Source organism: Dendrobates tinctorius, unplaced genomic scaffold (genome assembly GCF_039654945.1).
Source record: "Dendrobates tinctorius isolate UK_male_01 unplaced genomic scaffold, ASM3965494v1 ptg000254l, whole genome shotgun sequence".
NCBI lineage: Eukaryota > Metazoa > Chordata > Amphibia > Anura > Dendrobatidae > Dendrobates > Dendrobates tinctorius.
In genome coordinates, this window is record NW_027361921.1 from 25544557 (window position 1) to 25558490 (window position 13934).

General features: G+C 42.0%; 1 long non-coding RNA gene and 1 pseudogene across 1 annotated transcript in view; one reads left to right on the forward strand and one right to left on the reverse strand.

Annotated features, from left to right (window-relative positions):
- LOC141067760 (uncharacterized) overlaps nucleotides 1-10108 on the forward strand; it is a 144951-nt gene extending 134843 nt beyond the window's left edge. Inside the window, exons 3-4 of the long non-coding RNA XR_012226476.1 lie at nucleotides 5541-5603; nucleotides 8940-10108. This is a non-coding gene — a long non-coding RNA (uncharacterized lncRNA). The remainder of the gene's footprint in view (nucleotides 1-5540; nucleotides 5604-8939) is intronic.
- Nucleotides 1-13934, reverse strand: part of LOC141067759 (carboxypeptidase O-like) — a 1273696-nt pseudogene that overhangs the window by 526764 nt on the left and 732998 nt on the right.

Here is a 13934-nt window from a genome sequence, read left to right on the forward strand (position 1 = left end):
GAGGCATTGATGTTACCAGTCCAGGTTGGCATTATCAAGGTAAAAGCACACACAAAGGTGACTCCGTGGAGGTAGAGGGCAATAGAAGGGCGAACGAGGCTGCTAAAATAGCACAAGGCGGCCTAGAGAGAGCAGTGGACGGTGGCGGGGAGTCAGCGTATTCCAGCCACATTGGGTCTAGATGTCCTGAAATCCCTCCAGCATAAAGCTGCCCAAACAGAGAAGGTACACCGGGGGAGACTGGGAGCTGAGCTGAACTCAAATGGAGTATGGGAGAATAAGGATAAAATGTGCCCACCAAAGTCCCTGTTCCCAATCATGGCGCAAGCAGCACATGGCCCCAATCACACCTCAAAAAGTCACATGTGTGCCATGGTAGATGCCTTCTGGATCGCTCCTGGTTTCAGTTACGCAGCCGCGAAACTTGTACAATCATGCCTCATCTGTGCACAGCACAACCCAGGTAAAACAGTAAAAGTCCCTAAGAAAGCGACACCTAGGCCTCTCTACCCGTTTCAGAGACGGCAGATTGACGACATACAGCTACCAAGGTAGGAGTGTATGCAAATATCCTAGTATGTGTAGATCTCTTCTCTGGTTGGCCGGAAGCCTATCCGGTAAAACGTGCAAATGCTAAAATGACTACAGACAAACTGATGAAAGAACTGATCTGCAGGTATGGTGTCCCAGAAACCACAGAAACAGATAGGGGTGCACACTTCACGGGAGAAATAAAGAGGGAAGTCATGCAGGCCCCGGGTGTACAGCAAACATTTCATACACCATATAGGCCACAAGGTAGAGGGAAAGTGGAAAGACTAAATGGGACACAAACTGAAAATTCAAAAGGCCATGGCAGACACAGGAAAGAGCTGGGTGGAGTGCTTGCCTCTTGCACTCTTTTCAGTCAGACACACTCCAAATAGAAACACAGGCTTGTCTCCTTCTGAAGTCATCATCAATACCATCATCGTCCATATGTTGTAAAGAGGGAATCAGGTTTTTCAAAGGGTTGTGGTTATTTACATTTTGTGGCATTCCTTTATCAGTGTTGGTTACACTCGGACAATTATTTTAAAACTGTGACATTTGTATATTATTGGTAATATGTATGAGTGAAGATGAAGAAGCTTGTTGCATGGGTGTGTTTATAGTTACGGACGGTGCACTCCTCTTTAAACTTAGTTTTTCACGAGCATCCATTAGTTTGTTTGGTTTTCCTCCTACACTGATCTGCTTTGTATAATTCAGCATCTCACGGACATGTTGCACTTTGCCCTTTATACAGACACGTGCGTGTTTAGCAACATATTTTGGACGGGCATTTCTTAGGATGTGTCTCACACGCGCATCTGGTACACCGATCTTATGACGGGCATGAAATCAACTATAGTAATTGATGGTGGCTAAATGACAAATCATTGTAGGCTGTATCCTGGATGTCATACCTCCCATAGCCACTGCTGTTATTAATCATATACTTTCCCATTCCTGTCATCACCATGACCCTTTTTCAGATCACATCATGCAACAATTTGTCTGCCATATTTTTAATAAAAACCTGCACCTTCCCAGCAGCAACTGTGTATGAAACCATGTTACAGTTTTGCAAGATGTTTATGATGTCCCTTCCAAAAAAAGGCCACACTATGTTTATATCTACCCCAGGGGGAAATGTTTGACAGCCCATACACGTAGTGTATGGGCATTCCAATGCTAGGAGACCAGCTCCTTTAAATTGTGCATAGTTTTTAATCAGGCTTTCCTTCACGTCTCATCATCCGCTGCTACGAAATCACCAGTGTTAACCTGTTCCCTGCTGCTACAGCCAGTGTCTAAATCCTAACAAGGGTGGGGGTTTTTGCTGGGTGTAAAAGAATTGTTATTGAAAAGGTTGAGGTGTACCCCACAGGGGAAAATGTTTGACAGTCAACACACTTAGTGTATGAGCATTCCAAGACCAGGAGACCAGCTCCTTTTTAATGGGACATTTTTTGCTAAGAGGTCCTACTCCATGTTTCTTCCAAGGGGGGATTGGGTTATTGGGGTGCATATGACTTGGTACCAGGGTCAATGCATAAGAAAACAGAATGGGATTACGAAATGAATAATGTGAAGTGGATTTTCCGGTGACCATCCAGTATGTGGGTTCAAAGGCTTTTTGGGGTGCATATGACTTGGTACCAGGGCAGGCCTTGCAGTCAATGCATAAGAAAAGAGTTTGGGATTATGAAATGAATAATGTGAAGTGGATTTTCCAGTGACCATCCAGTACGTAGATTGAAAAGCTTATTGGGGTGCATGTAACTTTGGGGCAAGCCAGGCCTTGCATTCAATGCAACATTTTTTCTGGAAACCCTCCTGGACCTCACATGAAAGGGGTATTGGGGTGCGCCGTAATTCTTGGCAGCCCATCCACTCACTGCATAGGCAATAACAGTTTAGGAGACCCACTGTTTAATAATGGCCCTTTTAGAAGATTAATGCCGCCTGATACCACAGTAAAAATAGGCTCTGTGACTTTAAGAGTCCCTCCTTCGTTAATGAAACAAGATGTGTCTGCTTATGTGTCACACACCACATGGCCAGCTAGGGTTATTAAATGTTACAATGACATTTCCCAGTGAATGCATTTGTATTGGTTGAAAGCAATGTTAAAGTTGAAAAATGCTTCAAAAATGCTGCTTCTGAACATAGCCCAAGTGGTGAAGGAACATTTTGGTCTGCGGTTAATTATTTTGCCTTATATACAAGTAATTAACCTGGAAAGGATGTACCTTAACATATTTCCCAGCAAAATCCGTTTTGTTTTTGTTTTGGTGCATTGGTAAAAATGGCATGAAACTCTAACAACATTGCTTAAAGCTGTGAACTAGGAGTCAGGATTGCTTCCAGGGGCGAGCCCCATGATGTCCTCTTGTAATTTGAGCAGTTCTTCCATCATTTTTAGATGTTTTTAGACCTTAAAAGGACCCCCGGGGGGATCACGGTAAAAATGCTCTGGTCTCCCATGAACTTGCAAGGGGCTCGTTGTTCTGTCCAAGTACCCAAGTATTCCAATTTGCTCGACCCAAGCAACGAGCACTCAAGCATTTTAGTGCTCACTCATCACTGTAAAGTAACACAACAGGGGCATGTTCCTGGTGAGTGTCCAAGTCTGGCAATAAAATTAGAATGTCATCGAGGAAAATCACAACAAATCTTCCAATGCAATCAGACAAAATATAATTCATAATTTTTTGAAACACAGCAGGTGCATTAGATAATCCAAAAGGCATGACAAGGTTTTCAAACAGACCCACACCGTTTTTCACTCATCACCTTTACGGATACATATCAAATTGTAAGCCCCTCTAAGATCTAGTTTAGAAAACACCCTGGCCCCCAGAAGCTCATTATATGGATCGATGATGATTGGAAGTGGGTAAGTATTTTTAACAAGGACAGAGACCCCCCATCTTTCATTTTAACAAAGAAAAATCCAGCAGCTATAGGGGAGGAAGAAGGATGGATATGACCCTTCCATAAACTTTTGTTAACATATTCTTTCATGGCAGTTCGCTCAGGCCCCAACAAATTGTAAAAGTGAGCTTTGGCAACTTGGTGCTAAGAATAAGATCAATAGCAAAATCATAGGAATGATGGGGAGGACGTATCTCCACCTCCTTTTTCAAGAGCCCATATTCAAAGATCTTCAAGTACCCCAAAGACCCTCCAGACTAGCAGAGCAAATTTGTACATTTTTCAGACATTTCTTGTAACAAATGGGGCTCCATTTCACAATCTCCTTCTGATCTCAATCAATAACTGGATTGTGAAACTGCAACCATGGAAACCCCAGTACCAATCCAGCAGGTAAATTATCCAACACAAAACAGGAGATGGATTCAGCGTGGAGAGCCCCCACTTGGAAGGTGAAATCCACTGTTGCTCTCTTGACCAAATTGTGAGCTAATGGTGTCTTGTCAAGGGTGATGATTTGAATGGGTCTTTCTAAACTAACTGTCCCTAACCCTAAATTCAGAACCAGTCCTGAATCAATAAAGTTAGCAGCAGACCCACAGTCAATAAACACCAATGTTGAGAACACCTGGTTCTCAAAGAAAATCATCGTGTTTATCAGTACTTTATCACAGAAAGGAAAAGGTACCTGGAAGTCTGGGTGACCTCCTCAACCATCACCCAGACTCAGACTTTCTCCGGATGGTTTGATAGCTTGAGGAAGAGTTGTGCAATTCTTATGAAAATGTCCAGATAGACTACAGTATAGACAGAGTATAGACATCTTGTCTCCGTTTTCTCTATGCAATGCAAAGACTGGCAATTCTAACCTCGGGTAAATAGACATGCTCTAGGGAGGTATAACATGCGGCCTGCTGCTCTCCTTTTCTCTCATGGAATCTGCCGTCTGTTCATATGGCCTCCATCAGAGAACAAGGGGCATCATGGAGGACCAGAGCATCCTTTAGTTTCTAGGAAATGCCTCCTTGAAAATGGTACCTGAGAGCAGTATCATTCCATAGAACTTCGGTGGACCCCTGCCGAAACTCAGTACCTGTGCCAGGTTTATGTTATTTGCCTCAGCGACCTAAATTCAGCAGGGTTCACCATATATCAGACCTAAACTGTCAAAAAAGGCATCAACAGAAAACCATTCTGGGGCTTGTGGGGACAAAGAAAATTCCTAGGTCTGAGGACCCCCTCGCAGTAGGGACATGATTATTCCCACCAGCTGGAGCTCCTCCCCTGACAACCGGGGGTACAGGGTAAAAAATAACTTACAGCTCTCCCTAAATATCCTAAACCGGTCTTTCTCTCCCGAAAATTTAGCAGGGAGCGATATCACAGGTTCAGGAGAGATCAACTGTAAGGGCTCATACTTACTGGCGAGAAATATGGACGAGTGCAATCCGATAAAAAATCAATAGGTGACATCTCATTTGCGAGTTTTTTCTCAGCTAAAATCAGACTAAGAAAAAAATCGCAGCATGCTGCGATTTGCTGCGATTTTCAGGTGAGACTCGCCAAAGGAAGTCAATGGGTGTGAGAAACCAAAGACAAAATACGGACAATCTGTTTTCCGTTCATTTTTTCCGGAACACAATACCTAAAAGTTGTAAGAAAAAAACAAAACATCCGATGACAGGAAGTGACATACAGGGAAGTATTGAGTGGGATGGTTGAAAAACCTGTCAGAGAACGCCTTGCATGAGACCCACCTCCACGGATTTCCTTTATCGGCTAGTTTCTACATGTCCCGAACAATAAATGTCGAGATGCTGTTGGTGCTAGTTCAAGAGACCACAACTATCAAAACCGAACTTTAAGGGGCGCATCGTGGGCATATATATGTTGCCAATTATTTCCTAATTATGCCGAAAGTGCCCCGGATGTGCAGCTGGGAATGACTAAGTTTTTTATATTTTTTTTTCCTTAGAAATATTTAAATCGTTATTTTCAGGTTTTTGGAACTTTTTTTTCTGTGATCTGTTTTAATAGCTTCCTCTATGATAAAAACGAAGCCTTTCTCTACCTCTCAGGTTATATCCGCAGTGATGGGAACCACATAAAGCAACAGGATACAGCCCCCCCCAATTACTAAGGTAAAAGCATCACCAGAAGAGAAAAAGTACACAGTTATGAGGGTGGGGAAGTTCTCGAGTGCCCGGGAATGGTGGTATAATCTGTTGAAGCCTTTAATGTACCTACACACTCTTGCTTTCCTCATTAAAAGAGTCCAGAAGTGACATGTGACTTAATGCTTTGACAGTCGACATCAGGAAGAGTTTTAGAGTTTTCGGCAGGTGTTGACCCTGCCCCAGTATGAGAGTTTGAAGATTTCTTTGCTTCTGAACAAGGCGTCCATGTTTCATGCCAGCTCCAGTACCTTGATTGTACAAGTTTTTTATATTTTATGACTAAATGTTAAATTTTGCTTTTAAAGACACTTGTTTTAGTGTCCAATTATATGTAACACAGAAAAGAAATCCCCTTTGCAATGTTTAAAGTTATTTTTTTAATTGTCCTTTTTTTCATTACACACATACGCTAATTTTTAACAATACACCATTGTATCATGTGTTTGCTCGTACACGTGTATGTATTATTTTATGCACTCTCTACTTGTTACCATACTGTTTGCTTACCAGCCTAATTTTTTTAATTTTTGGTTGAAAACATTGCAGTTGAATGCAAAATATTTTTACCATTGTTTAACCCATTTCTGCCATTGGACGCAGTAGTACGTCCAATGGCAGATCCCCCGTTTGATGAGGGCTCCGGCGGTGAGCCTGCATCAAAGCCGGGACATGTCAGCTATTTTCAACAGCTGACGTGTGCCCGCAATAGGCGTGGGTGGAATAGCGATCCACACGTGCCTATTAACTATCAAACTCTGCAAGTGGGATTTAACCGGCGCTTCAGGCTGCCGGACCGGAAATGAGTGCATCGCTGACCCCTGTCACATGATCGGGGGTCAGCGATGTGTTGCCATAACAACCTGAGTTCTCATAGAGACCTCTATGGTTGTTCATGTGTCATTGCTCTGAGCACCACCCAATGGGCGGCGCTCATAGCAATGCCATAATTCTGCTACATATAGGCAATCTGCTCATCGCCTATATGCAGCGGAGCTGATTGAGTTGTGGATGCTTCTAGCCTCCCATGGAGGCTATTGAAGCATGTCAAAATTTAAAAAAAGTTTTAAAAAGTATGAAAAAAAAAAAAATATATAAAAGTTTAAATCACCCCCCCTTTCGCCCCATTCAAAATAAAACAATAAAATAAATCACACATGCACATATTAGGTATCACCACATCCAGAATTACATGATCTATCAATAAAAAAAGGATTAACCTGATCGCTAAACGGCACAGCGGGAAAAAAATCGAAACGCCAGAATTACGTTTTTTTTGGTTGACGCGACATTGCATTAAAGTGCAATAACGGGCGTTCAAAGGTCCTATCTGCACATAAATGGTATCATTAAAAACGTCAGCCCGGCACGCAAAAAATAAGCTCTCACCCAGCCCCAAATCATTAAAAATGGAGACGCTACGGGTATCGGAAAATGGCACAAAATTGTTTTTTTCAGCAAATTTAGGATTTTTTTTCACCACTTAGATAAAAATGAACCTAGACATGATGTCTATGAACTCCTAATGACCTGGAGGTCAGTCTTAGCATTTAGTGAACCTGGCAAAAAGCCAAGCAAAAAACAAGTTTGGGGTTGCACTTTTTTGCAATTTCACCACACTTGGATTTTTTTCTCAATTTCGAGAACAAGACATGCTAAAAGCAATAATGACATTCAAAAGTACAACTCGTCCCGCAAAAAATAAGACCTCACATGGCCATGACAGAAAAAAAAAGTTATGGCTCTGGGAAGAAGGGGAGCGAAAAACGAAAACGCAAAACTGAAAAAAGCTCCTGGAATTAAGGGATTAACAAGCCCCTTTTATTATGTGTCATGTTTTGCCATTCAATCTATTTTATCTTGCTGCCAGGACAATGTTTTTTTTTAATTTAAATAAAAAAAATATATATGTTGTTTTGTAATTTCTTGCATGGCCTAGATTTCGCACAAATGTTTTTTTTAGTTTTGTGCATTTCTAGGTTTTAATATTTTTTTTTTTTACACATTAAAGTGAATGATGTTAAATGCAGATTGCAAAGCTGTCAGGTGGGTCTGGAGCTTCAAAAAAAAAAAAGATCATATATATATAGACATAAGCATACTGATAGGGAATTTAGATTGTGAGCCCCCATTGGGGACAGCGATGATAATGTGTGCAAAACTGTAAAGCGCTGTGGAATATGTTAGCGCTATATAAAAATAAAGATTATTATTATATATACATATATATATATATATATATATATATATATATATATATATATATACACTCACTGGCCACTTTATTAGGTACACCTGTCCAACTGTGTGTTAAGACTTAATTTCTAATCAGCCAATCACATGGCGGCAACTCAGTGCATTTAGGCATGTAGACATGGTCAAGACAATCTCCTGCAGTTCAAACCGAGCATCAGTATGGGGAAGAAAGGTGATTTGAGTGCCTTTGAACGTGGCATGATTGTTGGTGCCAGAAGGGCTGGTCTGAGAATTTCAGAAACTGCTGATCTACTGGGATTTTCACGCACAACCATCTCTAGGGTTTACAGAGAATGGTCCGAAAAAGAAAAAAAATCCAGTGAGCGGCAGTTCTGTGGCCGGAAATGCCTTGTTGATGCCAGAGGTCAGAGGAGAATGGGCATACTGGTTCGAGCTGATAGAAAGGCAACAGTGACTCAAATTGCCACCCGTTACAACCAAGGTAGGCAGAAGAGCATCTCTGAACGCACAGTGCGTCGAACTTTGAGGCAGATGGGCTACAGCAGCAGAAGACCACACTGGGTACCACTCCTCTCAGCTAAGAACAGGCATCTGATGGCTACTTTCAGCAGGATAATGCGCCATGTCATAAAGCTCGATTCATCTCAGATTGGTTTCTTGAACATGACAATGAGTTCACTGTACTCAAATGGCCTCCTCAGTCACCAGATCTCAATCCAATAGAGCATCTTTGGGATGTGGTGGAACGGGAGATTCGCATCAGGGATGTGCAGCCGACAAATCTGCGCCAACTGTGTGATGCCATCATGTCAATATGGTCCAAAATCTCTGAGGAATGCTTCCAGCACCTTGTTGAATCTCTGCCACGAAGAATTGAGGCAGTTCTGAAGGCAAAAGGGGGTCCAACCCGTTACTAGCATGGTGTACCTAATAAAGTGGCCAGTGAGTGTATATAATGGGCCGGCTAAATTTTTTGCCTCCAGTCATGAATTTAAGATCGTAAGTAAACATGTGTTTTTAAAAATGTATAGTTAAAAAATCCTTTGGACCATACTAAAAAATTTTAATTGTGTGTCTGCTTTCTAGAACTGAATCGAAATTAGCGGAACCTGAGCCAGCGTCTGAGGTGGAGCCTGCACAGTCGCAAAATGAAGGACCAGGAACAGCAGAGGAGGATGCTCCTGGACCATCCGTGTTGGAAGATCCGATTCCTGCTTCACAAGCTCAACATCTGACTGACCAAGAGGAGCAGGCAAGAAGTAGCAGCCCAACCCTGGCCCTTGATAACTCCCCCCAAGCGACTACTATTCCGCGGAGATTACAAAGAAGGAGAGAGCGCCAAAGTCAAGCTATGTGACGACAGGTTGACAGTCGCGTGCTTGACTACATCCAACGCACAATCTCTGATGATGGTGAGGAAGCATTTGGCCGAAGTTTGGCACAGCACCTACGCCAAATTCCAACCCAATTCCGCCTTCCCACTAAAACTGCCATATTACAACTTCTAACTTCTGCCATACCGCCAAATAACCCACAAGCCATCTTTGAATGTATTCAAAAAAGGTATCAAACACAAATCCTCTCGCAAATCTCACACAGCACTGATTCAACCACACTACTATTATCACCAGCCTCAGGACATCAACAAACACCCACTGATCAATAGACTCAGACACTCCACACTACAAACATTGTAGTACCACAAATATAGAGCCAACACGTTACCATGAACATCATCAGCTCCATGGACAACACACATCGAGGCCTACACATAGCTACCCACAAATGCCTCCATCATCTGCTCCATGACTTTTTCTTAGTGAGCGGTACCAACATGGGCCACAAACAAGCTTTTATGATGTTTATGGCCATGGTGAATTTTTGCAGCAAGGACTACAACAGCAAGGCCCTTTTGGCCACCGCAGACCAAAAGTATCATGGCATTCGGAAAATGCTCCTGGTTGGCCACATGGACCACCTGAGGTGTATAGCCTCAATCAGGAACCCAGCAACCCACATCATATCCCCACCCAGGCACACAATGTACCTTTGCCTACAACCACACAACAACCCTCTGAAAGCCAAACATCACAAACACCAACCTCACCCTCCACACCCCATCATTCTTCTTTGTACTTGAAATGTTTGGTATTGTTTAAATAAGAAAACCATTGCCAACTTCGGCAAGTTCTTAGGCCAAAATGAAGGCTGATTTTTGTTTGTATGTTCATATAATTAAAATTAAAGTTTGCTCATCAAAATATTTTTTTAATTTAAACCAAAAAACAAACATTGTTGGGCAAAAGCTATAAACAAAATGGCATGATTATTTTAACACACAATATCAGTACACAAGAAAATGAAAAAATCATGTGACAACCTTTTCTTGCCAGGGTATTGCTCCCTCAAATATTTCGTATTCTGAGTACTGAAAGCTGTCTGCCTCTGGGCAAAGCCTGTGCAATGTGTCCATGATTGTTTGTTAATCTTACAACCCCATCCTCAGACACAGAGAAATCATGTTGATGTGTAAAATCATGCAAGATTACACAGGCCTTGATTACTATGTTAACATTTTGTTCGCTTAACTGGAGGGCACTGAGCGATACCCTCCATTTAGCAGTCAAATCCCCAAGGCACATTCAACAAGACGCCATGTACAAGTTAGTTGGGAATTAAATATGCGTCCACGTCTGTCAAGACCCCTTCGAGTATAAGTCCTCATCACATAATACGTCAGTTGAAATGCCTCATCACCAACTACTACATAAAGCATTGGTTGACCACCAGAAGAAGGAAGACTCCTTGGAGGTGGCACACCCAATTCATTGGCCTTCAGCCGCCGACCCATAATGAAAGAATTGAAGATTCTATAATCTCCAGTTCTTCCATAGGCCCCTATATTTACAATTATAAAATTGTACTTGCTGTCTACTAAGGCCAACAAGACAACAGAAAAATATCCTTTATAATTGTAGTATAAAGACCCTGAGTTCGGCGGCTTCTTTACCCGGATGTGCTTCCCATCTAGAGCAACCAGACAATTGGGAAACTGGCAAGTCTCATAGATCCCATTTGTGATGCGTTCCCAATGTTTGGGTGTGGGCTCCAGCATCACTTTGTCCTTGAGGCAAATCTATATTTGGGGACATGTGTGCTTCACTATATTGGAGATGGTAGTTATGCCAAGAAGAAACTCTCAATGGAGGGAAGCATATGATTTTTCCATTGCCAAAAACCTACAAATGGAAAGACACATAAAAATTAAGGTAAGGTTTACACTGATGTATATCAGACTATGGGGCTGGAAACTAGAGGTCCACGGCCCACAGCAAGCCCACACGCTCACTGTCTTTATCTGCACTGACTGTGTTGGTTGAGGAGGGGCCTCTGTCCACTTCCTACAACAATCAGCATGTGAAACAGCTGCCACGATTATGTTTTTTCATAGCATCAGCTGTGTACTGCAGCGAGTCAGTACACCAGAGACACCAAGACAGGGGCAGAACTTCGAGGAACGTGACCGAGGCTACTATGTGCTGTTATTTTTACAGCTATGTATGGGATGTAAGGGTGGGCATGTGTAGGATATGGGTGTGACATTCAGCACATGTGTAGACTATGGGCCTCATGCAGTATATATAGTGAGGGGCTGGACACTGCTTAAAAATATATAGCGGGATGTCAGCATACTTAATTATGCACAATATTAATGGTGAAAATCAATATACTTAAAAAAAATATTGATATTAATATAGAGTTAAATTAAATTCAGCATATTGTATTTTTCCCTCAACCACAGTGATGTAGTCTCATGTGGCCCCTTAGTAAATTAAATTGGCCACACCTGATGTAAAGGAATGGCAAACATTACAATTTAGTTTGGGAGCATAATTATCACACTCATTTTTAAAGTAGGAAATAAACAAATACTGTATGTTAAACCAAAATACATATAATATTTTTCAGAGGCGCTGAATATGAGTGCAGCGAAACTGGACAAAAAACCACAAAGTTTGTCACATTGAAGGGCTAAAAATAAAAATGAATAGATTCGTGCACAAACCTGATTAATTGAATTTATTACAAATAATGACACAATCACAAGTAGAATAAAAAGCATAAACCCTCTAAATGTAATGGACAACGATGGCAATAGCCTCCAATAATAATATTATAATATTACTTTGCACCGTAGGTGCAGTTGTGTTGCCTAAATTGCACTAGCCCAAATGAATGTGAAAAAGGACAATGAGACAGTATGCTGCAACAATAAGCACTGCAAAAAATTATGTATGGTAAGATGAAATACTGTACAATGGTGAAAATCCGAGAAATCCAAGCCTGAAAGAGACTGTGGAAAAAGCAGAATTGTTAATCACTGCAGGAAAATGTTCTTCTGGAAAAAACGCACCTGTATTAACGCACCTGTATTAAAAGAGATTAAGGAGTTAAAATTGCCATAATAGAGCTCACATAAAAGTGTGGAACCTGTTTGCACCACTGAAACATGAGCCCATCCACCAACTGATATAATCTATTAGAACATGCCCTGGCCAGTGGCAGCTCTTAATTGTCCAAAAAATATATAAAAAATATCAAAATGGTAAAAGCCTACTCCCAAGGGAGTATCTAGACTGGGTTACCTAACACAATGTGGGAGCGTTTACTCTCAATGGAAGTCCGTGCAGGAAAAAGTAATCCAGAAGATCCTAGCAGCCGCGGTCGATAACTATGCCCCTGTTAGTGAGCGTGGAGGGGAATAGGACCTGATGTGACATCAATGGTCACGTGATGAGACGTAGTGTACTACCGTTGGTGGCTGCAGCCAAGTCCTCGGAGCTCTCTGCACTGATAGAGGTAGCTGTAATAGCGGTACAACCGCGGTGATGTAATCCCGGCAGCCGTAGTCAATTACTGCATCCTCGCTGATGTGCCCTCTTGGGAGCAGGACCTGGCATGACACGGGGGTCTCGTGATAGCACATGATCTGAACTTGGTAAAAGCAGTAGGGAAGTACGGGAGACATTGCCATTGTTGTCCATTACATTTAGAGGGTTTATGCTTTTTATTTTACTTGTGATTGTGTCATTATTTGTAATAAATTCAATTTATCAGGTTTGTGCGTGAATCTATTCATTTTTATTTTTAAATACTGTATGTTATTTGGCTATGTTCAATATCTACATTCATATAAGTTTTTAAATACATGATTTGGGAAAAATAAATACCTCAAGGTTAACAGAAGCCGTTCTTCTGCTGAAATGCACCTGCGCAAATGAGTCGTTAGGAAAGTGATGGCTGGACGAAGTTCTGCCAGGAGAATGTCAAATGCCTCAAGTGACATCTTCGTGTATGCAAAAAATTTGTCGCGATGCATCCGTAGAGCTCCATACAGCCGCGCAAATGCCCTTTTTTAGGATGCTGGGTGAGGAGCTGATGCACCCAAAATCGACGCCACCTCCTCGGAGCAACAACAGGGGAATATCCCACACCATACTCCAGGGATAACACCCAGTTGAAGAGGAGATCCTCAGTAGGATCAAGACTGAGATTAGTAGCTGTCATGCTTGCTTGGTGGTAATCCAAAAATACACCCACAAAAAAATCACAGCAATAAATCACATGTAGCTAAATGCCTTTATATAGGGCTAGCACAAATGAATTCTGATTGATTGCGCCTTCTATCTCCGTAAAATATTGATGTCATACAGATGTTGCAGTTACAAATCGCATTTAACTTGCATAACATTCGCATGACAATTGCATAGTTTTTGTCTGTTTTTCGGTCCGGAAATCGGACCGTTTTTTTTTCGCAAATGTGTATGAGTAGTGTTGAGCATTCCGATACCGCAAGTATCGGGTATCGGCCGATACTTGCTGTATCGGAATTCCGATACCGACTTCCGATATTTTTTCAATATCGGAATTCGGCATCGGAATCGGAAGTTCAAAGTTGATTGACAGACTGACGTCATCATGATGCGCGGTGTGTGCGCATCATGATGCGCCGTCATTTCGGGCCTTCTGGGGGTCTCTGCCGGCCTGCCGGGGGGCTGTGCCGGCCTGCCGGGGGGCTGT